The sequence below is a fragment of the Mauremys reevesii genome, linkage group 7 (genome assembly GCF_016161935.1).
Source record: "Mauremys reevesii isolate NIE-2019 linkage group 7, ASM1616193v1, whole genome shotgun sequence".
In the NCBI taxonomy this organism is placed as follows: Eukaryota; Metazoa; Chordata; order Testudines; family Geoemydidae; genus Mauremys; species Mauremys reevesii.
In genome coordinates, this window is record NC_052629.1 from 87,136,324 (window position 1) to 87,161,577 (window position 25,254).

Genomic DNA, 25,254 nt, shown 5'->3' on the forward strand with positions numbered 1-25,254 from the left:
GCTGAGAGCGGACATCGCTCATGCCATTTTCCAACAGTGGGGATTTCCCCAGATAGACCTGTTTGCATCCCGATCAAACCGCAAATGCCAAGAGTGTTGCTCCTTTCAAGGCCTGTCACCGGGCTCTCTGACAGACGCGTTTCTCCTTCCATGGACTCGTCATCTGTTCTATGCCTTTCTCCCATTCCCTCTCATCCACAGAGTCCTGCTGAAGCTCCGACGGGACAAAGCACGTCTCATTTTAATCGCGCCAGCGTGGCCCAGGCAACACTGGTTCACCACGCTGCTCTGTCTGTCGGTAGCCAGCCCAATTCCTCTGCTGCTTCACCTGGATCTTATAACCCAAGATCACGGCACTCTCCGTCATCCAGACCTGATGGCCCTCCACCTCACGGCGTGGCTCCTGCGTGGCTAGACCAGTCGGAATTGTGCTGCTTTGCTCCCGTGCAGCATGTTTTATTGAGCAGCAGAAAGCCTTCCACTCGCTCTACCTGGCCAAGTGGAAGCGCTTCGCTTGCTGGGCTCAAGCGCGCAACGCTATTCCTTCGGAGCTTCCGCTCCCGATGGTCCTTGACTATTTCTGGTCGCTGAAACAGCAAGGCCTTGCACTATCCTCTCTAAAGGTGCACTTAGCGGCCATCTCCGCTTTCCACCCTGGTGAGGGAGGATATACGCTTTTCTTTCATCCGTTGACTACCTGATTCAGAAAGGGCCTTGACCATCTCTACCCCCAGGTGCGTCATCCGACTCCTACTTGGGACCTCAATCTGGTCCTCAGCAGGCTCATGTCCCCACCCTTTGAGCCGTTGGCCACCTGCTCCTTGCTGTACCTGTCCTGGAAGACGGTCTTTCTGGTAGCTATCACGTCAGCCAGATGGGTCTCTGAGCTCCGAGCGCTCACGGTGGACCCACCGTACACCGTTTTTCATAAGGACAAGGTGCAGCTACGTCCACATCCAGCGTTCCTCCCGAAGGTAGTGTCCGCGTTCCACAATAACCAAGACATCTTCCTTCCGGTCTTCTTTCCAAAACCTCACGCATCCTCGCGGGAGCAAGGACTTCACTCCCTTGATGTTCGTAGGGCGTTGGCTTTCTATGTTGATCGGACAAGACCATTCCGTAAATCCTCTCAACTGTTTGTGGCAATTGCTGACCGGATGCGAGGTCTTCCTGTCTCGTCGCAGCGGATCTCCTCATGGCTCACAGAGTGCATACGCACCTGTTATAACTTGGCTAATGTCCCTTTGGGCCATCTCACCGCCCACTCTACCACGGCCCAGGCGTCCTCCGCTGCCTTTCTGGCACACGTCCCGATATAAGAAATATGCCGAGCGGCGACCTGGTCGTCGGTTCATACTTTCGCCTCTCACTATGCTCTGGTCCAACAGTCGAGAGATGACGCAGCCTTTGGCTCTGCGGTCCTGCATTCCGCCACGTCTCACTCCGACCCCTCCGCCTAGGTAAGGCTTGGGAATCACCTAACTGGAATGGATATGAGCAATCACTCGAAGAAAAAACGGTTACTTACCTTTGTAACTGTTGTTCTTCGAGATGTGTTGCTCATATCCATTCCACACCCACCCTCCTTCCCCACTGTCGGAGTAGCCGGCAAGAAGGAACTGAGTCGGGTGGGTCGGCTGAGGTATATATGCGGTGCCGTTATGGCACCACTCCAGGGGGCGCTCAGCCGACCCACTGGGGTTGCTAGGGTAAAAGTCTTCCGACGAACATGCACACGGCGTGCGCACACCTAACTGGAATGGATATGAGCAACACATCTCGAAGAACAACAGTTACAAAGGTAAGTAACCGTTTTTTCCCCACTCCCAGTTTTTCAACTAGTACTAAAGACAACAAGTAGGCTAGCTCTCTTCCCTGCCAAAATTTACCAGAAAGAAGTTTGCATATCACATTAGGTAAAAACAGGTCACCTGGGGATCCAATTACCCAAAATTGTCCTTGATCCTTCTCCATTTTTCAGTCTTTAGGCATGCCAACGATCTCCTTTCCACAATGCTCAGCTGCACCAGCTCTTAACACAACTAAGATCAGCATGAACATGAATGCTTGTGGCAGGCCAGAGAGAAAATTCCATGACCGAATTTTCCTCAACGCAATGCAAAGGCTAATCCAATATTTTAAGTAGTATCCCTCACTGTAGGCCTGTTAACACAAAAAGCCCCAACTAGATTTTTTTTCTGGTAGTTTTCCATGCTTAAATAATAGAATTCTGATATGTATGTATTTGCACGTTAGTGATTAAGTGTGAAAAATTAGAGGCTATTTTTGAAACAATGATTCTTTGTTTCCCTACAACTAATCTGAAGAAAACATAAAACAGACAGAAGACGATGCCTTTTGAGTAAGCCTGTAGGTCAGTCGTTCTCAACCCGGGGGGGTACGCGTACCCTTGGAGGTACTAAGAATTCTTCCAAGGGCTACATCAACTGATCTAGATATTTCCATAGTTTTACAACAAGCTACATAAAAAGCACTAGCAAAGCCGGTACAAACTAACATTTCATACAGACAATGACTTGTTTATACTGCTCTGTGCACTACATTGGTGTACAGGTACCATTGGCACAAGAAAGTCACCTGCTATGTTTGTTTAGCACATCTTTGGAATGTTACTCTTTTAAAAAAGATCCTCTTTTGGATTGTGTTCAGCTCCAGAGATATTTCATAGAGAAAGACAAAAGATTTTTGTAAATATAGATGTCACACATGTGTACATGGATGATATAATAATGAGGAAGAACTCTAGAAGAGCATGATAAAAGATTAACTAACTAAAGCATTATCTAGAGCAAAAGAAGCAGAATTTGAAATAAATGTTACTAGAGTGCAAGAATTAAAGTTTCTAGGAGAAATACTGACCAGCCAAGGAGTACAGATTGCTCCACAATGAATACAAGCCATTGATAATATTGTTTACCCAAAAGAAAAGGAAACTTTACAGAAAATTTTGGGTATAGTTAATTTTATAGAAAAGTACATACCTAGCCTATCAGAAAAAAACAACAGATTTAATGGCTTTACTTTGTAAAAATAATCAGAGGATCTGGGACTGTCAACATCAACAAGGATTTAAGCAGTAACTAATAAAAATAGCGGCAGTATGAAATTATTTGATAGTAAGAGACATTCAAAATTGTTTTCCAAACAAGGCCTTGGAGCAGTTCCACTACAAAAGTATGGTGATCCATGGAAACCAGTTGCTTATGAATCTAGAGATATGTCAAAAACAGGATATCTGCTCGCTCAGACAGAAAAAGATGCTTTGGCATTAGCTTTTGCAGGCAAGAAAAAAATCACATTTATATTTAGTAGAGCTGTACTGGCAGAAACAGAGTATAAATCATTAGTTAATATTTTGAAAAGGAACATGACATCTGGAGCCATGATAGAGGATTGCACAAACTACCTTATTTGAAACTGAATGATAGAATGTGAAGCTATAATGGTAGAAATTGGGCTCAGAAATCTACTGTAACAAAAGAGGTAGCATCTCAATCTTATGATGTCATGACTAATAATGGTCAAATGTATAGACGAAAGTGGAGACATTTGCAATGGTTACCTGGAAGACCAGACTCAGCTGAAAGAAGAAATGATACAGTACAGCAATAACAGTGCCAAGAAAAGCAATAGGAACAAATTCAATATGTGGAAGAAAACAAGTCCTCACTCTGCATTTGCTAGCAACAAGTCAGAGAGAGTGTATTACGAGCAATTGCAAGGGAAGACTGTGGTCAGACAGGGGGTCCCCCTGACCTTAGGCAGATCTTCCCCCTACAAGCAGTATAAGACAAGTATTTATAGATTTCCGGTACATACATCAATGGCTAACGGTTATTCTTTGATTATACAAACTTTTTCTAGACACTACCTTATTTCAAGGTTTTTGCTTAAGTCAGCATTCCATTTTTATTAACTAAAGCGAGGCGAAAATTGTATTTCTTACAACTCTTGTGTTGGTAGGGTCAAAGTTACCTTTTGCTCAAAACTTTAAAATGGCCTAAAGACATTTACCCCTAGATCCTCCTTTTTCTCTTATTTTCTGCTTCCACAAATAATACAGCAAATATAGAAATTAGACAGTTATTGCCTCAGAGGAGACCTGTTAAAAGACTTACAGAAAGTTTTAAAGATAATTAAAAGAAGAAAAGAATAAATTTGTGTTAAAAAATGGAAAGAAGAGGTGGTCTTATTGCAGCTTTAAGAGAATGAATGGGATCTCCAGGAAGTTGGTTTTAGGTTAGACTGATTGAGTTAAGATTGTTATCACTACATATCTAATAAAGACTGTTGTTAAGTTACTAGCCATGAATTAATATTAAGACTAGTGAATTACTTAAATATAAAACAACATACTTTGCACTTTTCTTTACTGAATTTGAGCATGCTGATTTCAGACCACTTCTCTAATTTGTCAGGGTCATTTTGAATTCTAATTCTGTCCTCCAAAGTGCCTGAAGCCCCTTCCTCCCTCCAAGCTTTGTGTCATCTGGAAATTTTATAAACATACACTCCACTCCACTGCAAGTAAATTATGAAAATATTGAATGGTACCAGACCTGTACTGACCCCATGAGTCCTCATTAGATACACCCAATATGACAGCAAACCACTGATAACTACTCTGAGTATGGCATTTCAACCAGTTGTACACTCACCTTATAGTAATTTCATCTGGACCACATTTCCCTAGGTTGCTCATGTGAATGTCACATGGGACTGTGCAAAAGCCTTACTAAAATCAAGATGTATCATGTTTCCTGCTTTCCCCCCATTCACTAGGCCAGTAACCCTGCCAAAGACAATTAGATTTGTTTGGCATGATCTATTCTTGACAAATCCATCTGGCTATTCCTTATAACCCTCTTAGCCGCAAGGTGTCTATGATATTTTTGTTTAATAATTTGTTCCAGTATCTTTCCAGGTATTGAAGTTAAGCTGAACAGTCTATAAATCCCTGGGTCCTTTTTGTTCCCCTCTTTAAAGATAGATACTACGTTTGCCCTTCTCCAGTCCTCTGGGACCTCACCCGTCCTTCCTGAGTTCTCAAAGATAATTGCTAATGATTCTGAAATTGTTTCAGTTGCTACCATAGGTTAGTAAGTTAGTAAGTACCATAGGTTTATTTCTTAAGGCCTTGTTGACCTGAATACATCTGACTTATTTAAATATTCTTTCCCTATTTTTTTGCTTGCATCTTTCCCCCTTTCTAATTGTCTTGAGTATCTATATTAACCTTTTTAGTGAAGACAGAAACAAAATAATCATTAAACACCTCAGCTGTCTTGATATTATCCATTATTAGCTCTCCTTCCCTGCGAAGTACCAGATCTACACTTTCCTTCATCTTTCTCTTGCTCCTAATATATTTAAAGAACCTCTTCTTGTTGCCTTTTATGTCCCTTGCTAGTGTAATTCATTCTCTTCCTTAGCCTTTCTGATTTTTGTCCTTATATGGTTGTACTATTCTTTTGTACTCCTCCTTAGCAATTCATCCTTGTTTCCACTTTCTGTAGGATGCCTTTTTTATTTTCAGGTCATTAAAGAGCTCCTGATGGAAACATATTGACCTTGTACTATTCTTCCTATCTTTCATTCACACTAGGTCACTTTGAAGCTTTTCCTTTAATATTATTTCCTTGAGAAACTGCCATCTCTCCTAAACTCCTTTATCCTTTTCTTCATATGGGACCCTTACCTACCAGTTCTCTGAGTTTCTTAAAGTCTGCTTTCCTGAAGTCCACTGTCCTCATTCTACTGCTCTCACTCCTTCCATTCCTTAGAATGAAATGAATCATGAATGTGAGTGACTAATCCTCTAAGCATTTGCATTGTATGTTTGTCAGTTCTGTCCTGTCTGGCTTACTTTTGCTCTTGTAAGCTATGCAGGAGTCAACCCAGCAAACTAATCCTAGAATTCAATAAGATGTGACATTTCTTCCTGCTTCAGACATAAAGGCAGAAGACTTGTGACTAACTAAAAATACTTACTGATTTTTATAAAATAATAACTGTTTTCCCCCTTTGTTGGAATTTCTATTCTCGATTTGATTTGAAAAGGCCTTTGTTAGCCTAAAGGGGATGAGTTTGAGCCTTTCAGTAGCTGACATCTTTTTCATGATGATTTAATTCATGTATGTATTGCTGGTCTTCTGTGCAAAAATTAGTTTAAAACATGATACTGCTGATACTGATATTTTCATGTTTTACATGTACTTTGCAGGGACTAATTCTTTATTCTGCAGGAAAGAAAAAAAATACATTGAGCAAAATCCCAGCATTCCCTTTAGAGTTGTATGTCATTGGAGCATTTTGTTAGAAGGTATGGTCTTTCACTGATAATCGAGGATACGTCTACACTACACACCACTTGTGGTGGCATACAGCGTATGTGTATCCACATGCCACAGTGAAAAACAGGCTGTGTCCACCCTGTGGCATGTACATGTGTCAGTGAAAGGCTCGGGCAGGGAGGAAGCATCTGGGAGATGATGGAGCCTTTTTCTGCTGCCTTTCCCCTGCCAGAGTCTTTCCCTTCAGTGAGGAAAGGCTTCGGCAGGTTCCTGCAGCAGGGGAAGTCTCCTGCTGCAGGGAGGTAGCTGTGGGACACTACACAGCTAAAAACAGTAGTATAGATGGAGGAGTCACTGCTTGGGCAAGTAGAGAGCTGTGTAGGGTACGTACCCACAAGGTTCAAGTGTGTCTTTACTCACCTAGGCAGTGCCTCCCCATCTACTATACTGCTATTTATACCCATGCTTGGGGGAGGTGTAGTGTATGTATTCTATACATCACTGAAAGGAGTGTGCACGTAGACACACCTTTTGGTAGATATAGATACTTTGAGTGGAAGGATGGTCCAGTGGTTAGGACATTAGTATATCACTTGGGAGACTGGGGCTCATGTCCCTGTTCCACCACAGAATGCCTCTGTGATTTTGGTCAAATCACTTAGGGTCTTAAATACCTTCAAGGATCCAGGGTTTAGTTTCTCTGTACCTCAGTTCCACATCTGTAAAATGGGGATAACAGTAAATCTCTAGTTCTTCTTCAAGAGGTGTCCCTGTGGGTGCTCCATTGCAGGTGTTGGTGTGTCCCTGCACCTTCGCTCTGAGATTTTTACAGCAGTACTCGGACTGGTCACACATGCGCAGAGCCTGCCCCCCCGCTCTGAGTGTACCTTAATAGTACACGTGTGCGACTGGTCTCCTCAGTTCCTTCTCTACCGTCCCTGGTGTGAGACAGAGCTCAGCAGACTCGTTACAGACTTTTCTCTTCCTTCCTTCATATACCTTCCCTGTTAGTTAGTTTGTTACCAGTAGTAATTAGATAATGTTAGATAATCTTTTCTCTCAAACTACAATTTTTTTTTCTTTATTCTTGTCAGAGGCAGCCACTTCCGACATGCTGGCTCCCCAAGCTTTAAGCACTGCTTTAATTGCAATGATGCCATCCCTCTTTCAGATGGCCATTCCAAATGTATAAAATGTTTGGGGGAGTCCCACATCCCCCAAAAACGTGCTCATTGCAGCAAACTTAAATCCAGGGCATGTAAGGACAGGAAACTGAGATTAAAACTGCTCCTCCTTCAGAAATCTCTAGGGACAGCTTCAGTCCCAGGTCCCAACTTAACTACATGCCACAGCCCCCCGTGATAGATTTTTGTTACCAATTTGCATGAGGATCTTTTTGGGGAGAAGATGACAAGGCACACCAACTGTCTAAATTTTAGAGTTTTATTGATAAAATAATAAAACAGCAGAGTGCTGGGAACACTCTCACATCACTCAGGGGAAGAAAGAAAGTGTTAACACCCCAAGCCCTAACCCACTTTCATACTCACACACTCACAACCCAGACTGGCCAAATCTGGTTGTAGCATCAGAAGAAGAGGGGAGGGGGGAAGGTGGAAGGGAGTGCTGTCCTGGGCCCAGGCCATCCAAGGATCTGCTGTGCTCTCCAAGTTGCTTCAGCTCTCAGGGGGGTTTTAGGTCCTGGGCTCCTTGGGCGGGGGGATTTGTTCAGGGAACTCTGCTTCTGGTCCTCAGAAGTCCAAACAGTCTTTCTGTGGTCTCCAACTTTTCCCAAAACACACCAGTTTCAGGGCCATGAGACAGTTCTGTTTGTTCCTGGCTGGCCTTCGCAGTCTCGCTCCTTTTCCTGGCCCCTGCATTTTGTTCAACAACTTTCCTTTCTCTTGGCTGGCCGCGGGGATTGAACTTCTCCCCTTCTGTCTTGGCAGGTAGCAGCTGGCCTTGGGCTGGAGTCAGCTTCTTATCTTTGGACTGAGCTTGCTAGCTGCAGTGTTAACTGTTCTCTGCTTTCTTCTTTCTTCCTCCCCTACCCGGCCACTCGTACTCCTGCAAAAGAATCTTCCACTCTCCAATCACACACCTATAACCCTCCGCAAAATGCTTTGTGATTCTTGCAACAGTGTTAGCTGATCTACTTTCCAAGGGGACTCCCTAAGGGGAGGGGGGCATTGGGTTGTGACACCTCTGCCTCAAAAAAGACAAAGAGACTTCAAAAAAATGGCAGCCTCTCTCACCCGCAAAGAGTTCTTTGCGGGACAAGACTTTTCCGGGCAGGTCTACAACCTCCCTTCTGGCACTTCCCCGACTGAGCACTTTTGAAATGCCGGGCTCCTTCGGTGCCGCGTGAAACCCGCCTACGGCTGTGACCGTAGCATGAAGCTCTGGTGCCAAGGCTTCGGGCTTCCAGTTGCCTGCCTCTCTCATGGCACCATTCAGCACCGTGAGGGAAGTGGTGCCGACACATCTCGACATGTCTGACCCCCCGCAGGCTATTCTTGCTCTCCTGGCACCGTCTCCCACTGAGCTGACTGGCAATGAAACAATGCTCAGGACACCAGTGCAGAGGAACCTTTCTTCATAGCAGATTCCTCTTCCTCAGCACTCAACTCACAGAGGAGCTCCAGCACCTCAATTTACACAGTCAAGGGACCTGCTGGTGTCACCTATCCTGCAATCAATCCTACTTAATGCCTATTTCTCTCCAAATGCTCAGTCAGGGTCCAGACAGCCTTCCTCCAGTGATGAGGAAGCTGGTCTGCAGGGGGAGTTTTCACCATATCAAATCTCCCACCCTCAGACCCCAGTCAATAGAGTTCATAGAAAAATCACCTTGTCATACTCTCAGGAACCTGCCCCGTGGTGTGTGAACCCCTGGCTGGCACCACCCATGCCTTTCCCACCAGAGTGGCAATATTGGGCTCCATGGGCATCTTATCCTCAAGACCACACTCACTATACCACCACAGCCAGGCATGACACCTGCCCACCACTGCCAGCTGACAAACCTGCCACTGATGTAAGGGTCCAGGCAGCACCATCACAACTTCAGGATCAGTCACGACCTGCCTCCAACCCAGTAGACCCACTTCATAGAATCATAGAATATCAGGGTTGGAAGGGACCTCAGGAGGGCATCTATTCCAACCCCCTGCTCAAAGCAGGACCAGTCCCCAGACAGATTTTTGCCCCAGATCCCTACATGGCCCCCTCAAAGATTGAGCTCACAACCCTTGGTTTAGCAGGCCAATGCTCAAATCACTGAGCTATCCCTCTCTCCCACTTGTTATGCGTGATGAAGCCCTACTGCTTCCTCCCCACTCATCTTCAGACAACTTCTCAAAATTTCAAGATCTTTTCAAAAGAGTTGCAAGTGAATTAAGAATTAGCTTGGAGGAGGTTCCTGAACAGCAGCATGAGTTAACAGACATCCTGCAACCCTCTTCTTCCGCTAGGATTGAATTACTGATCAACGCAGCCCTTTTGGAACCTGCTAAGGCCATCTGGTAGACTCCTGCTGCAAGCCTACCAACTTGTAAGTGAGCGGACCGCAAGTACTTCATCCCTTCCAAGGGTTGTGAATTCCTTTTTACTCATCCAGCACCGAACTCATTGGTAGTAGATGCAGTCAACCAAAAGACCAAGCACCAGTTTCCCCCCTCCACCCCATCTGATAAGGATAGTAAGCGATTAGATCTGCTCAGACACAAAGTATACGCATCTTCTATGTTACAATTTCGCATTGCTAATTATACTGCCATTCTGGCAAAATATGACCACAAAAATTACAACAAATTCATGGACTTTATTGATGATATTCTGGAAGAAAAGCAGCAACAATTTACAGCTCTAGTTTCCGAGGGACAAATCATCTCACATACCACTCTTCAAGCAGCCCTCGATGTAGCCAATACTGCAGAAAGATCTACTGCTACAGCAGTTGTCATGCACCAAGGTTCATGGCTCTCCTCCTCCTCCTTTCCTTCAGAGGTCCACAGTACCATTGAAGATCTTCCCTTCAGTGGCGACAAACTCTTTGCCTCCACGATGAACGATGTACTTCACTCAATGAAGAACGCAAGGGCAACTCCCAGTCCCTGGGAATTCAAACCCCTACAACCAGAAGGTGACAATGTAGATATCAACCTTACCAGCGCCCACGTTACCCTGCATACACCCAGCAATTCCATAGGTCACCTGAGCAACAATAACAGCAGCAACGCCAGTGACCATACCATACCGCACCACACCCCCAATTCTTCGCAGCGTCTCAACGCCCCGACGACTAATAGATTAGCCTTGGTTCGGTAGGTAAAATGAATGATGATCACTCAGCTTTACACCCATGTCCCTATTTTTAGACACCGCCTACGGCCATTCTCCCACCAATGGCAAAACATTACCACCGACAAGTGGGTTAGAGAGGTCATCACAATTGGCTATTCCATCCCTTTCATAACCTTGCCTCCCACACACCCACCCTCCCCGTCCCTCTTCAGGGACCATTCTCACGAGCAACTGCTCCTCCAAGAATTACAACACCTCCTTCTATTAGGAGCAGTGGAACTTGTGCCTATACAACACAGAGGAAAAGGGTTTTATTCCCATTATTTCTTAACAGAAAAGAAAACTGGTGGATGATGACCTATCCGCGACCTCAGGAGGCTCAACAAATTTATCAAAAAGCAAAAGTTCAAAATGGTTGCCCTCACCACCATAATCCCAGTGCTGGAGCAGAGCAATTGGTTTTCAGCCCTCGACCTCCAGGATGCCTATTTTCATGTGACTATACATCCGGCCCACAGACGTTTCCTTTGTTTTACCCTCGGCTTGACACATTTTCAATACAGGGTGCTACCCTTCAGCTATTCACCGCCCCCCGAGTTTTTTCCAAGCTCCTAGCCGTAGTCACTGCCTACCTCAGAAGACTATGGCTAGAAGCTTGGAAAAATCTCGGGGGGCGGTGAATAGCTGAAGGGTAGCACCCTGTATTGAAAATGTGTCAAGCTGAGGGTAAAACGAAGGAAACGTCTGTGGCCTGGATGTATAGTCACATGAAAATAGGCGTCCTGGAGGTCGAGGGCTGAAAACCAATCGCTCTGCTCCAGCCTACAAATAAACAAAAACAAATCCACGTTATCTCCTACCCAGCACCTAGAGTTCATAGGAGCACACCTTGATTCCTGGACGGGATTAGCATCTCTCTCTCCCGACCACTTCAACACCATAAAACTACTGGCCACGAAACTTTGCAATAGTCCTCACATCACTGCTTGAGACGGTCTACATGGGTCACATGGCCTCATGCACTTTCGTGGTCAAAAATGCACAACTATACAGGAGGTGCTTCCAAGCTTGGTTGGCCACAGCTCACAGACCGAATGTACACGCTCTAAACAAGCATCTATCCATACCCCTCAGAGTCAAAGACTCTCTCCTATGGTGGACAGTTCTCTCCAACCTCTGCTCTGGAGTCCCCTTGCTACAGGATGCTCCATCCCTCATAATGACTACTGATGCATCCCCCACAGAGTCGGGTGCATGCATATTCCACCACACAGCTCAGGAGCTATGGTCTTCAATGGAAACTTCCCTACACATAAACGTCCTAGAACTTTGAGCCATATGCAATGCCTGCCGTCACTTCCTCTCATTGATCTGGAACCAACATGTACGGATAATGAGAGACAACATCGCCCTTATGTTCTATCTGAACAGGCAGGGAGGAGCTCGCTCTCATTCACTTTGCACAGAGGCTATAAAGCTCTGGAATTGGAGCCTTGCGAACAACATCCGGATATCAGCCGCCTAGCTTCCCAGACCTGTGAATACCACAGCAGACAAATTAAGCTGACACTTTTCCTGGGATCATGAATGGGAAATAAACAACACAATCATCCACAACATATTTTGCATTTGGGGATACATAACCATAGACTTTTTCACAACTGCGAAAAACACGAAATGTCCCAAATTTTGCTCCAGAGCAGGACTGGGCAAACATTTCCTGGGAGATGCATTCATGATCTCATGGGACCGGGACCTACTATATGCATTTCCCCCAATACCTGTCCTCCACAGAGTTCTGACAAAGATACGAACACATCATGCCACGGTAATTTTGATTGCCCCGTCGTGGCTCAGACAGCCATGGTTTCCGTTCCTCACCAGAATGTCACTTTGCCCACCAATTTCATTGCCCCTCACTCCGAACCTCCTATCACAGCAACACAGCTGATTTCTTCATCCCAACCTGTCCATGCTTCATCTCAAAGCTTGGTTCCTACATGGTTCTCCCAAAACAAACTAGCATGCTCTGAGCAGGTTCAAAGAGTGCTCCTACATAGCAGAACACAATCTACTCGAATCACTTATCTCTGCAAGTGGAAGCGATTCACATAATGGTGCTCAACTAAACAGCATCCTCCTACTTCTGCACCTCTTCGGCTCATACTCAACTACCTATTAGACCTCAAGAAATCGGGCCTTTCTTTCAGCTCCATCAAAGTCCACTTAGCTGCTATTACAATTTTTCATGACAAGATTGATGATACCTCTGTTTTTGCTCATCCAATCACCAAGTGTTTTCTTAAAGGGCTACAATCCCTATACCCGGACATTAAACCTCCTACCCCTCCATGGGACCTTCACTTAGTATTATCATGCTTAACTCAACAACCATTCGAGCCCCTAGCCACTTGCTCCTTCTTATACATTTCTGTGAAAGCAGCATTCATAGTGGCAATCACCTCCGCCAGACGGGCAGGAGAAATAGCAGCTCTCATGGCAGACCCACCTTCTACACTATTTTTCAAGGGCAAGGTTACCCTCCGACTACATCCCAAGTTTCTTCCAAAGGTGCATTCGTCATTCCACATCAATGAGCCAATACACCTACCAACATTCTTTCCTAAACCACATGCAAACTCTTTTGAATCCACAGTGCATAGATTAGATGTACGCAGGGCTTTGTCATTCAATCTGGATAAAACCAAACCCTTTGGGAACTCTTCCAGACTCTTCGTCTCCATTGCGGAGTGCTCCAGAGGGACACCTATTTCTACACAGAGACTTTCAAACTGGATTTCTGAGTGTATCTGACTGTGCTACCAGATAAAGAAAGTTACGCCTCCTGCCAGCATCAGAACTCACTCCACTAGATCTGTGGCTACCTCCGTGGCTTTTCTATGCAAAGTTCCTCTAGTGGATGTCTACAAAGCGGTCACTTGGTCTTCTGAACACACATTTGTTAAGCATTATACCTTTACTCAAGGCCCTCTCTCTGATACACGATTAGGCAGAGCTGTATTATCTACCCCATTCTCATCAAATCCAAAGTCCCTACCTCCTTGAGATACACTGCTTTTAAGTCACCTGTAGTGGAGCACTCACAGGGACACTCATCTCAAAGAACGTCAGTTACTGCACAGGATGAGTAACGTCCTCTTCACAGGGGTAATACATTAAAGATTGTTAGGCGTTCAGACTCCTAAATACTTTTTAAAATTTGCCACTAATGTCCAATGAAATCAACTGGACTTAGGTGCCTAAATACCTTTAAAATCTGAATTCTCAGATATTATGATAATGGGTGCCATAGAAGTACCTAAATAAGATACTTTTTAGATGGGGCAGAGAGAATGCAAAGTTCATATGTGGTGTGTTCCCCCCACCACCCACCCACACACCCACACACAGAGTTTGGGCAGTTAAACAGTTCATATTTTAAAATGCAATTTTTAAAATAAAATGTCGTGCATTTTAAATTAATTTAATGGAGAGGATTTAATCGAGATTTGACTGCATAGCATTAAAATAATTTATTTTTCAAAGTGCCAATTGATATCCAGAATGATGTTCAAAGACACCACACTGCCATTGCAGCCGGGCTTGGTTTGAAGACGACACACTAGGGGTTTTATCTGCATGATCCCAGGGCCATCAGTGCTTTGAAATTCAATCTAAATGAATTGCACTGAATAATGAAAACTAAAAATCACAGCAACTCTAAACAGCATACTTTTTATTGCTTATAATGATGCACACATAGCACTTCCTATATGTTACCAACATTGGGCTAGAAATTTGTAAAAATCAAAAGAAAACGTATTTGCTCTGAATCCAGCACACCACTTCCCAACAATTTTATAGAAGTGTTCTCTCTCAGCCATAGACTAGATGGCAATAGACAAAAACCCAAACAAAACCAGAGTTTTATTAATCCCATGTAGTAAATGTCTCATTTTCTACGTCACTCTCTGTGCTAGACAGAAGTACTAAATGAATACAGGATTCTTCTTCATTTCCTGTCCTGGTCAGCTGTGTAGCGCTGCTGTAGACTGGTTGGTTTGTTGAACACAAACATATTTTGCACGGTGAAATTAGTTTTGAAAGTTTGGTCGATGGGGTCACATCTGCACTTGTTACTCAAGCAAGATGTCACATTCACATCAGTAGGAGTTTTGTTTGTGAAAAAGCTACAGGACTGGTTTGAAGATTGTTTTGGGGCTCCTTGTGGATGCAGGACATTACACTGTAAAAAACTGAGATAGTATCACTATTAAATACAAAGGTTTCTTGCTCTGGAGACACTGGAAGATAAAACTGATCAAGGACTAAACCCTGAATACTGTCTCCAGTCCATATAAACTGGAGTCCTGTGAAACTCATTAGGGAAGGAACCTTTTCATCTTTCCACCACAAGAATAGCAGCGCAACAGCAATGGACCTAGTGGCCCCTGCCACCTTCACCTTCCAAATTCCGCCTATGCACAGGGACAAAAAGAAACCCTGTGGACTACAGCAATGTGTATGCAGGGATCATAGGATCGTCCCATCCTTCCTCCTCCTATTTTAGAGCCATTGTTATACCAATAAAGACCAACAGGATCTTGTAAAGGGGATAAGGCAAAAAGCCACATTTTTTGTGAATACAAGGTTGAAATTCAGATATGAAAAAAACAAAATACAGTCTCCTATAACTACAATCCTTTACACACACACACACTCTGGCAGCTTACGTTATAGTTATCAGCCTAGAGGTTGCTCGTGCCAAGTTACTGGCCAGGTGGCCTGGACACGAGGGTGGAGCCGAGTCATTGTCAGATGCGCATCTGATGCTCCTGGAGGGTGGTTGCAGAACCAGACTCAAAGTTCTCAGTTTTTAGAGTCTGTCTTTATAGGGATTCATCCTCATTCAAATCTATAGGGTTTGCTTCATCCTGCTGTTTTCATGTTTGAAGTGATAATCAATCACGGTTCTCACGTTTAAAATGATAGTCCATCATGCAGATGGCACAGCAGTGACAAGCATTTTGTTCTTTGGTCCCTCCGTCTTTGGGGGTGGATTCCGGTTTGCCCTATGGGGTCATCTGGTTATTTCCATTCTGTGCATTCTTCGGCCGAATGTTCCTGGGTAGTTATTATTTATTAGGCTGGCACTTCAACCTTTTATCACTCATTCAAACATACATTTACAATCACACCCTATTTCACTTAACATAACTATTCTCAAATCATTGGGACATGACAGACTCCAATGAATCAATCCATGCCACTTGTCACACATGAAAAGAAAACAAGCAAGATAGGAATGTAAAAGTGGAAGAATAACAAATCTTGTTCCCGAATTCAGAAAAAAACATTTGTAACATGTTGTCTTATCACTTTTAGGACAAACTCTTTGTCTCTGAATGTTTTTCTACAATTAGCACAGACCTTGCAAACTAACAGGCCTGCTTCACATAGCACAAACTCAGCAGGCTGAGAGACATATTTATTTCTAATAATACAAGCCAAATCTGGGGTCTGCACTGGACCATATTTTCCCCAAAATAATTAATGTATTAATTATTACTTTTAATCCAACACCGTTCTTGGTTGTGGATGTGGAGAGATTTTCCCCTAAGTCTCTGGTCACAAATGGAGTCAGACTTGTCACTGTGTCTCTAGCCATGAACAGCATGAATATATGAGCAGGCAGCACTCAAAATTCTTTACGTCAATCAATTAAGAACACAAGTTGAATCTTTAAGCGCACTCTCTCGTAAGGTGCAAAATGGTCAATCACTCAGAATGCTCCTTGCAGGGAAGGGGAGCATGTGCAGTGTATTGTAACTCCTGCTCACATTATGGCTGAAAAACTGATTTGTTTCCTCATTTTCCTAGCTTCCCTTTGAAAATCCGCTGTCCTGGACCTAATTAGGGCATTGCCTGGATGATGCACATTCAGTGGCATATTACCTCAGAACAGCTTGAAGGTTGCCAAGCATGTCCTGGCCCTTTGTTTCCTAATTAAACATATAACAAAATGAGACTAAAAGAGTATGGTTGAATTTGGCCCTAAGAGTTAGAGTTTCACAAGGGTGCTCCGCTGGTCAGTGATAATGGCAAGGTAAGATCTAGAGTTTGAGCCAAGTCTACTCAAAGCATGAAGAGCTCCAGAGGGCCTGCGGTAAACTTCTTATTGCTATGGGCTAGATCCGGAGTCTGTGGAAATCAGTGGAGCAGCATTGAGTTAAGTTTGGAACCATTTACACTAGATAAAGGTCTTACAGTACCAAAGAAAACATTTTCCATACCATGAGATTTTAGAAGATAATTGTCCCTCCTTTCTCAAGGAATAACTAAAAAATTCAAGATGGAAAATGACCAGTAAGGTAAGTGTGTCCGAAGGCACTAGAAATAACCTAGCCTCATTCCTCAGATACTCTTAGCTTATTGGGCTTTTATCCCCCACCTTCAATTTCTTAATTCTTTCTTTTCCCAGATCTAAAATCACCTGGGTAGTTAGCAGGGGCGGCTCTAGAAAATAGGCTGCCCCAGGCAGCGCGGTGTGCTGCGCCGCCCTTCCTCGGTCCCGCGGCGGGTCCCCTCTTCCCGCGGCTCCGGTTGAGCTCCCGCGGCAGGTCCACCGGAGCCCCGGGACGAGCGGACCTGCCGCAGGCATGACTGCGGGAGCTCCACCGGAGCCGCGGGAACAGCGGACCTCCCGCGGGCACGGCTGCGGACGGTTCGCGGGTCCGGCGGCTCCGCTTGAGCTGCCGCAGTCATGCCTGCGGGAGGTCCAGCCGAGCCGCGGGACGAGCGCCCCCTCCGCAGTCATGCCTGCGGCAGGTCCGGTCGTCCGCGGCTCCGGTGGACCTCCCGCAGGCATGACTGCGGCAGGTCCACCGGCCCAGCCTGCCGCCCCCTAGATTTGGCCACCCTAGGCAACAGCTTGGTTTGCTGGTGCCTAGAGCCGCCCCTGGTAGTTAGTGACATCATGAGGCAAAACTATATTTTAAAGATTTATGTTACAGCTCATCTGGGACCACAAACACTACAATGTCCTTATGATAATGATATGGGTATGGAAGGGAGTCACTATAGGGCAGTGTTAAGGTTGTTCGGGTACCTTAAGAAGTTTGGATTTCTTTTAAGAGTAACATTAATTCTAAATTTCCTGGGTTTGGAATGCCTGGAGTTTGGGTTAACTATAATATCCCTGTAATGCTTTTTCACGCTTAAGTTCGTGATATGTACTCCCAACCTTAACTCCATTTTAACATACTTTTTGTCTTGGAATGTAACTGTGAATTCTGATTTCAGTGTTTGGAGGCTTGAGAGTTCCAGATTTATTCTGGTGTCAACCATAACAGATACCTGAGTAAATTAAAAGGGGTTTCCCTAAAAACCAGGAAGAGTATGCAATTTAGATAACAGGACAGATCCTCAGTTGGTACAAGTCGGAGTAGCTTCAAGACCTGGACAATGTTTTTAATATTGCTTTTAAAAATGATATTTTGGGAATATACCTGTTAGACTATAACTGAGAGTGTATCTATGTAACCCCAGAATGGCTTCAAGGAAAGGGTCATTGCTCTGTGTAGAGGCATAAGGCCAATGTAGTAACCTGCATGGGACTTGCAGGGAGGAGCGCAGGTTATAGGAGGGAAGAGATTTGAGGAGGCATCAACATGACAGAGCAGGTGAAATGAGGGTGGCAATTTGGTCCAAATAGTTTAAAGTATCACTCTACAGATGTCTGTTAGTCTTATTCCTCAGAAAACAATTTCAATCAATTTACATGTTACATCTCACTGGTGAAAATATATCTGGATGAAGCTTTTTTTGCTAGCCTGATTTTTCTTTTCTTTTCTTTTCTTATTTTTTCAAGTGATGTAAAACTCACTTTTTGGGTCCACTATGCAAGTTTATTTTTTTATGATATTTTCAGGAAGGTGAGGTCATTTCCAGACTTACACTTTTATGCTGGAGATCATTGTTTGTATTGTTCCCAACCGAGCACCCCATTTGCTGACATAAACAACTCAGTTTTTACAAGAGAAATATGTGTATTGGTATCTAAATAGCATCCTTGATTATCAGTCTTCTCTATAGAAAATAAAAAACTATTGCTGAGCGTACTGGTAAAACACTCTGAAAAATATACTTATACAAACAGCATCTCTTAATTTCCAGGAGCAGGGTTTGAAAATTCATGATAGTATAATAATAAAACAGATTTTATACTATTTTTCAATCTAGCAGGTGTCATTTTTTCAAGCTCTTAAGTGGTCGATATTAGGGTTAACAGAAGATCTTTATGCTTATTTTGATCGTTAAGGCTGAAGTAATCTGGTGAATTATTTGTGAGTCATAAGTACTTGATGGTGCTAAATGTGGCCAAAACTGCCTTAGAGAAGACAGGACAGATGAGGAAGTGTCACAAGAACTAGAAATTAATTTGTTTTGCCAGCAATGGTGCTTTAGTCATAATGCAATATCTTAATCATCTGTCTTTGGATACAATAAAAACTGGAGTACTCAATTTTTAACATTTTAAAGCAACACTGCATAGAAAAGGGCCAAATTTTACAAAAACAATCTTTATATTTGGGCTTGGAATTTTCTCTATACAAACAACACTTGAGCAAATCAGGTAATACCCAACCTGTACATATAAAAACTCAATCAACTGATTGGCATGTTTATTAAATTGCAGAAGCACAATTTCTGTACAACACAAGGACTGTAATGCAAAGCAATGAAGTCTAAAAAAGCTAAATAGAGGTGAATTCGAGAGGTCTGGGGGGTTGGTTTTATTTTCCAAAAAGGATTTTCAAAAGCCTTTGCAATAAGCACAATTCTTATACCATCACAACTTACCTAAACTTCTATGCCAATTACAGCAGTCCATGGAGAACAAAGAAGGGACCATGTACATGTGAACAAGACAGTGTTTCCACTCCTCTCCCTATATTATGGTGTCTGATATTGCGATATACTGAGTGCCTCAGATATAGGATCCCACCCTTATTAACCCCAGTTTCTTGATTATATGAGGTTTTACCATCACAGCTCTTTAGAGACAATATACACATAACAGCAATGAGCTGCTTCCATCTGTGCTCAGCACTGGTTTTATATTACAGGGAAGGGGAAAATACTTAGCCCAACCAATTTGTGCGGAGGAGTCGGATGCTGCCACAGCTGATTCCTGAAAAGATGCTGCATTTTTCGTTGGTGCCACTGTATGTTTCCAAGCATCAAGACAACAAGCAGCCTCTGAATCTTTACAGCACTTCTGATGCAGAAAGTCATTAAATGTCTTGGCATGTTTAATGCCATCTGGTATTGCAGGTGATGGTATGCAGCTGCCCTGAGAGCAACTCAGTAGTATTTTGCCAAAAATCTTCTCTGAGCAAGACAATAAATATCTATCTAGAGATAAACAGAAGTGTCAGGTTCTGTTAGGAAATTATTTCCAGGTCATTTCAGTTCACTGCGCTGTGTCAAAAATGTTTCCTTGAATGAGTGACCAACATAATTAATCAAAACATTGTGGAAGAAACACCAATTTACACTGAAGGAAACAGTAACTTTGCTCTGAAAATGACACAGCACAGCATTTTAAATTCGCTCTTTACAGATTGTTGTATATTAGCAATGAATGATATATTTGCACAAACTCTTATCTTTAGCACACAAAGGCCAATCACTGCCACTTTCCAACAAACTGAACTGTGCTGGTACCTAAAGGATCACGAAGCTCTAGTTGTCAATGTCTGCTTCAGGGGCCTTAAATTAAAATCTGGATTTCTTTTAAATGAATTTGGGTAGAAACCCAGCTAAAGATAAACCCTCCCAAACCAATTAGATTAAATTAATCCAAGGCTTAATTCCATCAAAGACAGAAGATTGGCACAGTAATTAATTAGGTCCATTGCCTTGCATCACTATAATCAGATGTGAGCTGCGACCTTTAGGAGTCAGGCTTAGCCTGACTGAATAAAATCATTGTCTAATGACACCTTTCCCCGTTGCTTTAAGAATTTGGCATCCTTGGGCTGCAATTTAGCAGAGCATTAAAGCACATGGTTATGTTCCATCAAAGTCAATATGACTTAAGCATATGCCTAAAGTTAAAGATGTGCTTATGGGCTTTGAATAGGGATGGATCGCTGAACTGGGGCCTCTTGGGCATGTGATTACTATTCACTAAACCCGGTTCTATGGGACTTGGGACTTGTAGACTCAATGTTTCCAAACCAGTTCTTGAGCGTCCACACTGCACTGTAAACCTGGGTTTACAATTGCTGGGCCTGGGTCTCTCAGCCATGTGAATACATCCATATTTCTGACTCAGGTCTGTAGCTTGAGCTGTGTCCACACTGCAAAATGACAGGCTCTGATCCACCTCCTCAAGCAGGGTTCTGGGATCTAGGTCCTGAGTGCTTTCTTACCCAAGCCAGACTGATCTGCATGTAGACAGAAGCAGGCTTAGGCTCAGACCAGAGTCAGAGTTCAGCCTTAGTATGCAATGTAGACATACCCTATATGTCTACATTGCAAAAGCTCTGCAGGATCTAACTACTTGAGCTAGCTTGAATCCAGCTACTTTGGGCAACAATAGAAGTAAAGACAATTCAGAGCAGGCTAGCAAGCTGAGTGTACCCAGCATCTGTGCCAGGCTTGTACTACCTGCCCAGAAGCCCACACTGTGCTGTCTTCATTGCTACTGTTAGCCGCGCTGGCTGGACTCAAGCTAGATCGGCAGGCCAGCCTGTGCAGAGCTTTACTGTGTGGACAAACCTAAGAGGCCCACTTCCCCGTGCTGGTACATCCATGTGCTCCCTGACACCAGGGGCTGTAGCAAAGCTATCATGTAGCTGACTGAAATTATAGGTTTCAGAGTAGTAGTCGTGTTAGTCTGTATCTGCAAAAAGAACAAGAGTACTTGTGGCACCTTAGAGACTAACATATTTATTGTAGCATAAGCTTGCGTGGGCTACAGCTCACTTCATCGGATGCATGCCTAAGTTATAGTAAGTCCATTAAACTGTTAGTGAAGTGGTGACAAGGCAGGCTGTGCTGATGGCTGTTTTACTAGCACTTCCATCAAGCATAATGTAGTTTTGTGATCAGGGGCGGCTCTAGAATTGGCTGCCCCCCAGCGCGCGCGCGCGCCGCCGCCCCTTCCCCCCCCCGGGCGGGGTCCCTCTCCCTCGGCTCGGCTCGGCTCCTGCCGGCGCGCCCGCGGCGGCCCGACGGAGGAGCGGACCGGCCGCCCCGGACCTGCGGCGGGGCTCAGCTCTGCGGGGGGAAGGGGGACGGCCGCAGTCATGCCCGCGCGGCGCCCGCGTCGGCCGCCCGCTGCTGGTGGACCTGCCGCCGCCGCAGCCGGAGCTCAGCCAAGCCAAACCCCGCCCGCCGGCCGCCGCCCCGCCTGCTTGGCCCCGCCTGCTCCGCGCCGCCCGCCCTGTTTGTGATAAAGGGGCTTGTGGAAACTGGATGATTTGTATAAAGGATAAACTGTTTCTTTTTAAAGGTAATTTATATAGAGATGATGCTTGTAACTGAAGGCTAGAGTTCAGATAATGAAAACATTGTGTGTTCAGCTAAATCCCTTGGGAAAAGATGGTATTTCTGATGTAAAGGAATGAGGATCTAGAGTAAATATCTCATGGTTAGCTCATTTTTATAGCACTGAAAAAAGGCAAAACAATATCATTAAATAAAACAAAATAGGTATGAAAATATTTCATCTGTCCAACAAGATCAAAGTCCATGGTAGCCCATGAATACATGTATCTGCTCAGATAAAATCTCCTGTACACACCAAGTAAACAGCTGAGAGCAAAAAATGCACATATATTTACATACTCAAAACAATGGAAAACCTGAAACACATGAATATTTTTTTGATAGTTAATGGCATGGAAAAAAACAAAATTAAATTAGTACTTTATCTAAACACACTGGCTGTATTCCAGCCAGAGGTGATTTTGTATTACCAGAGTTGCATGTAAAAACAAAACAAAACAAAAAAACCACTTTACTATTTCTAATTCTGATCAAATGAATGGCTATGTGAAAACAAAGTATTGGCACTGACTGCTACTAACTGGAAATGGTAAATACACACATAGTCCTTATTGAAAATGAGGAATAAAGGAGAAAGAGGAGAAAGCTCACAATAAATAGCTCCATCAATATAAATTACTACACAGAACTTTCAATTAGCACAATACTTTTCATTGCTATATTATACTTCAGTAGGACAACTGAAGTACTTAAGTTTATGTACCTTGCTGATTCAGAGCCATCTCAATCTTTGGTCACATGTACAAATAGGACAGCCTACTTCAGTAATATGAATACAGGTAATATCAGGACTAGAACTTGCAACTTTTAGCTACCCAAATAAGCTGGGGGAAGAAAAAAAAACACTCTACCAGAGATAGCTGGTATAACAAATTTAACATACCTTGGAAGAGAGGGGACTGGTAAATCAATACACAACTAGTAGATTTCTAAGACCAGTTAAGAGAGATCTCATCCATAACCTGTATGCAAAATATCTGTAGTTTGTAGTAGAGTTGATTAATTTTTAACAAAAAATATTTAATCAAAAATGCTCTTTATTGACATTTTTCACAAAAAAAATTGTTCTGAAATTCTGTAAACTTCACAAATTTCTAATCAAGATTTTTCAATTTTTCAAATGAGACATTTGACTTTTGGAAATCTTGATTTTTTTTAAATCCCACCATACAGCTAAGCTGATAAGATGCTTTAAAAAAACTGAAACTTTTATTCAAAAACAACTAGATAACTTGTTTTTCATATTTTGGGGAAAAAATCAAAATGTTCATGATTTTTTTTTTCATTTTTCTATGAACTGCAGTTTGGAGCTTAGTACAACAGTTGGGCCTCAACTGGCAAATTTATGTTCACAGATAACACAACAGTTATCCAATCACAGACATATAATATTGGGGATATAACTCATGGCAAATATCAAAAAAACAGGAAGTGAACTAAAAGTGTGTCTGCACTACTTCAGGTAATGAGGGCTGCTATGTGCATATGAACAAGCCTGACATGTTTCATCATTTAGAAAATAAAAATATATGTAGTCATAAGCCATTACATTATATTATTATAAACTGAAAAGGCTTGCTAAATACCAGCCGGAGATTACTGACCAGGAAAATGGTATGACTGAAATGACAACCTCATTTGCTTGCTTTTCCACACCGGGTTACTTAAACCCATTGTGATGTAGGCTAATTACCTTGATTTAATTAATCCCTTCTAGGGCCGGGCAAACTAATAGTAGAGAATACTAGAACTGATTAAAATTTTTCATCTGGAAAGTTTTCTTGTCAAAAAGTATAGCTTCATTTAATCTGTTTGGTTTGGTTTTTGATGAGAAAGTGTCAATTCCAGTGAAAATTTTCAAATTTACATCAAGAAATGTTGAACTAAAAGTTTTTATTTCAAATAGGCTTTTTGAAATGAAACAAAAAAGGTCATTTTGTTTTGACATAAAGTAAAAAAATTAAATGAAAGGACTTTTTTAAGAAAGTGAAAACAAAACGACACAAGTTGAATCGTAGAATGTGTGCTGTGCTGTGTCAGACAATGATAGATTACATGAGTTTTATGAACCGAATGGCTCAGTATCAACTTAAGACGTTTTAAAATTTCTATCTCTCTTGTATCCTAGACAGGTCAAGCTCACGGCATCAGTCCTGAAAGTGGCCAAGTGTCATGGCTTTCACCTAGAAAAGCAAAATTAAGCATCTGTATAACTAAGCACATGCAAAGTCCCATGAACGTTATGACCAGACCCATTCTACAAGTGCCGATGTGGAGGGGAGAGTACCAGTAAAGAAAAACACTCATTCTCATCAATTATGTGCTTAATTTTGATGCTCAGCATGTTGCAGGTTCCTGCCATAAAGATGCATTTTTGACATATACAAAAAAATTAAAATGTATTTTCCTGAATGGTCTGAAATAAGTCTTCATTTTCAGAAATGATATTATGACTACATTGATGTTGTGCTTTCAAGCCTCCCTTTTTTATAGGCTCCATTTCCCAGAATTTAGAAGTATTTCTTATAAAATGGTAATAAAACAAACCAAAAACAAAAGAACAACAGAGTCCTAAGAATATAGTAACACTCAAGCAATAACCTCTCATTTTAGATCTTTACATTTTCCACATTACTTGCATTTTGATGCCTGAATTCCACACACTTTTGTGCTTGTATGGCAACATTTGCTTCCTCAGAAGCTTTTATTAAGCTTAAAAAATACATTATCAATGCATGTTACTACTCTGCTCAGCTTTATATAACCTGTTTATCATACACAATGAAGCTGTACAATCCTGTGCAATGGAACATAATGGGCTTGGCATTACTTTGTGCCAAAAAAAATCAGGTTTATTGCTGCCCAATTTGAATACATTTAATTGAAAAGTTTCCCTGTTAAATTAGTTCTACAGAGGTTTAATGGATACCCTAATTAGAAGGTGCCATTAACATAAGCACACAAATTAAAACAAAACCGACTGCAGCCTTGTATTGATGTCAAATTGTTATACATTCAAGTGGTGCTGCTTAATTGGGATATTTTTATTGCCTTC

General features: G+C 42.8%; 1 protein-coding gene across 2 annotated transcripts in view; it reads left to right on the forward strand.

The window, feature by feature from the left end:
• SLC6A1 (solute carrier family 6 member 1) overlaps positions 1 to 24,524 on the forward strand; it is a 164,900-nt gene extending 140,376 nt beyond the window's left edge. Inside the window, exon 18 of one of the 2 annotated variants that reach the window (XM_039481419.1) lies at positions 24,328 to 24,524. The gene's annotated coding sequence lies outside the window, so the exon portion shown is untranslated. Of the gene's footprint in view, positions 1 to 19,747; positions 19,977 to 24,327 lie in introns of those variants that run through there. The other variant, XM_039481421.1, reaches the window with a different exon arrangement.
• Positions 24,525 to 25,254: the final 730 nt, after the last annotated feature.